This window comes from Anarhichas minor, unplaced genomic scaffold (genome assembly GCF_050575085.1).
Source record: "Anarhichas minor isolate MPS153535 unplaced genomic scaffold, ASM5057508v1 ptg000027l, whole genome shotgun sequence".
Classification (NCBI taxonomy): domain Eukaryota; kingdom Metazoa; phylum Chordata; class Actinopteri; order Perciformes; family Anarhichadidae; genus Anarhichas; species Anarhichas minor.
Genome location: NW_027466473.1, coordinates 402,501 through 405,000, shown reverse-complemented (window position 1 = coordinate 405,000; position 2,500 = coordinate 402,501). Strand labels below are relative to the sequence as shown.

General features: G+C 39.8%; 7 non-coding genes across 7 annotated transcripts; all 7 read left to right on the top strand.

Annotated features, from left to right (window-relative positions):
* The first annotated feature begins 126 nt into the window (after positions 1-126).
* On the top strand, positions 127-245 carry LOC142961838 (5S ribosomal RNA). Its single transcript, XR_012957210.1, has one exon. It is a non-coding gene; the product is annotated as a 5S ribosomal RNA (ribosomal RNA).
* A 254-nt stretch (positions 246-499) lies between these two features.
* On the top strand, positions 500-618 carry LOC142961837 (5S ribosomal RNA). Its single transcript, XR_012957209.1, has one exon. It is a non-coding gene; the product is annotated as a 5S ribosomal RNA (ribosomal RNA).
* A 252-nt stretch (positions 619-870) lies between these two features.
* LOC142961836 (5S ribosomal RNA) lies at positions 871-989 on the top strand. The gene has a single exon (XR_012957208.1). It is a non-coding gene; the product is annotated as a 5S ribosomal RNA (ribosomal RNA).
* A 254-nt stretch (positions 990-1,243) lies between these two features.
* Positions 1,244-1,362, top strand: LOC142961835 (5S ribosomal RNA). Its single transcript, XR_012957207.1, has one exon. It is a non-coding gene; the product is annotated as a 5S ribosomal RNA (ribosomal RNA).
* Positions 1,363-1,616: 254 nt separating this feature from the next.
* Positions 1,617-1,735, top strand: LOC142961834 (5S ribosomal RNA). Its single transcript, XR_012957206.1, has one exon. It is a non-coding gene; the product is annotated as a 5S ribosomal RNA (ribosomal RNA).
* A 254-nt stretch (positions 1,736-1,989) lies between these two features.
* On the top strand, positions 1,990-2,108 carry LOC142961559 (5S ribosomal RNA). The gene has a single exon (XR_012956957.1). It is a non-coding gene; the product is annotated as a 5S ribosomal RNA (ribosomal RNA).
* A 254-nt stretch (positions 2,109-2,362) lies between these two features.
* Positions 2,363-2,481, top strand: LOC142961833 (5S ribosomal RNA). The gene has a single exon (XR_012957205.1). It is a non-coding gene; the product is annotated as a 5S ribosomal RNA (ribosomal RNA).
* The last annotated feature ends 19 nt before the right edge of the window (positions 2,482-2,500 follow it).

Here is a 2,500-nt window from a genome sequence, read left to right as displayed (position 1 = left end):
TCAATCAATATATCAATATTTTCTTATTATTGGAATGTTAATTAATGAACTGGTTTAGTTTCGTTAACGTTTTAAAATTGACCTACTGTTGTAGGTTTTAAAGAACTATGTGTTGGAGACAAACTTGCTTACGGCCATACCTCTCTGTTCGCTCCCGATCTCGTCCGATCTCGGAAGATAAGCATAGTCGGGCCTGGTTAGTACTTGGATGGGAGACCGCCTGGGAATACCAGGTGCTGTAAGTTTTTTCACTTCTCTCTCCAAAAGGCAGAGGACACTGCTGCTTTTTCACTTGAGAAATATGTGAGAAAAAGACAAGATTGAAGAAGAGATGCATACAAAGATGTGGGTAACGGTAAAAAGGGAAACAGAATCAATCAATATATCAATATTTTCTTATTATTGGAATGTTAATTAATGAACTGGTTTAGTTTCGTTAACGTTTTAAAATTGACCTACTGTTGTAGGTTTTAAAGAACTATGTGTTGGAGACAAACTTGCTTACGGCCATACCTCTCTGTTCGCTCCCGATCTCGTCCGATCTCGGAAGATAAGCATAGTCGGGCCTGGTTAGTACTTGGATGGGAGACCGCCTGGGAATACCAGGTGCTGTAAGTTTTTTCACTTCTCTCTCCAAAAGGCAGAGGACACTGCTGCTTTTTCACTTGAGAAATATGAGAAACAGGCAAGATTGAAGAAGAGATGCATACAAAGATGTGGGTAACGGTGAAAAGGGAAACAGAATCAATCAATATATCAATATTTTCTTATTATTGGAATGTTAATTAATGAACTGGTTTAGTTTCGTTAACGTTTTAAAATTGACCTACTGTTGTAGGTTTTAAAGAACTATGTGTTGGAGACAAACTTGCTTACGGCCATACCTCTCTGTTCGCTCCCGATCTCGTCCGATCTCGGAAGATAAGCATAGTCGGGCCTGGTTAGTACTTGGATGGGAGACCGCCTGGGAATACCAGGTGCTGTAAGTTTTTTCACTTCTCTCTCCAAAAGGCAGAGGACACTGCTGCTTTTTCACTTGAGAAATATGTGAGAAAAAGACAAGATTGAAGAAGAGATGCATACAAAGATGTGGGTAACGGTAAAACGGGAAACAGAATCAATCAATATATCAATATTTTCTTATTATTGGAATGTTAATTAATGAACTGGTTTAGTTTCGTTAACGTTTTAAAATTGACCTACTGTTGTAGGTTTTAAAGAACTATGTGTTGGAGACAAACTTGCTTACGGCCATACCTCTCTGTTCGCTCCCGATCTCGTCCGATCTCGGAAGATAAGCATAGTCGGGCCTGGTTAGTACTTGGATGGGAGACCGCCTGGGAATACCAGGTGCTGTAAGTTTTTTCACTTCTCTCTCCAAACGGCAGAGGACACTGCTGCTTTTTCACTTGAGAAATATGTGAGAAAAAGACAAGATTGAAGAAGAGATGCATACAAAGATGTGGGTAACGGTAAAAAGGGAAACAGAATCAATCAATATATCAATATTTTCTTATTATTGGAATGTTAATTAATGAACTGGTTTAGTTTCGTTAACGTTTTAAAATTGACCTACTGTTGTAGGTTTTAAAGAACTATGTGTTGGAGACAAACTTGCTTACGGCCATACCTCTCTGTTCGCTCCCGATCTCGTCCGATCTCGGAAGATAAGCATAGTCGGGCCTGGTTAGTACTTGGATGGGAGACCGCCTGGGAATACCAGGTGCTGTAAGTTTTTTCACTTCTCTCTCCAAAAGGCAGAGGACACTGCTGCTTTTTCACTTGAGAAATATGTGAGAAAAAGACAAGATTGAAGAAGAGATGCATACAAAGATGTGGGTAACGGTAAAAAGGGAAACAGAATCAATCAATATATCAATATTTTCTTATTATTGGAATGTTAATTAATGAACTGGTTTAGGTTCGTTAACGTTTTAAAATTGACCTACTGTTGTAGGTTTTAAAGAACTATGTGTTGGAGACAAACTTGCTTACGGCCATACCTCTCTGTTCGCGCCCGATCTCGTCCGATCTCGGAAGATAAGCAGAGTCGGGCCTGGTTAGTACTTGGATGGGAGACCGCCTGGGAATACCAGGTGCTGTAAGTTTTTTCACTTCTCTCTCCAAAAGGCAGAGGACACTGCTGCTTTTTCACTTGAGAAATATGTGAGAAAAAGACAAGATTGAAGAAGAGATGCATACAAAGATGTGGGTAACGGTAAAAAGGGAAACAGAATCAATCAATATATCAATATTTTCTTATTATTGGAATGTTAATTAATGAACTGGTTTAGTTTCGTTAACGTTTTAAAATTGACCTACTGTTGTAGGTTTTAAAGAACTATGTGTTGGAGACAAACTTGCTTACGGCCATACCTCTCTGTTCGCTCCCGATCTCGTCCGATCTCGGAAGATAAGCATAGTCGGGCCTGGTTAGTACTTGGATGGGAGACCGCCTGGGAATACCAGGTGCTGTAAGTTTTTTCACTTCTCTCTCCAA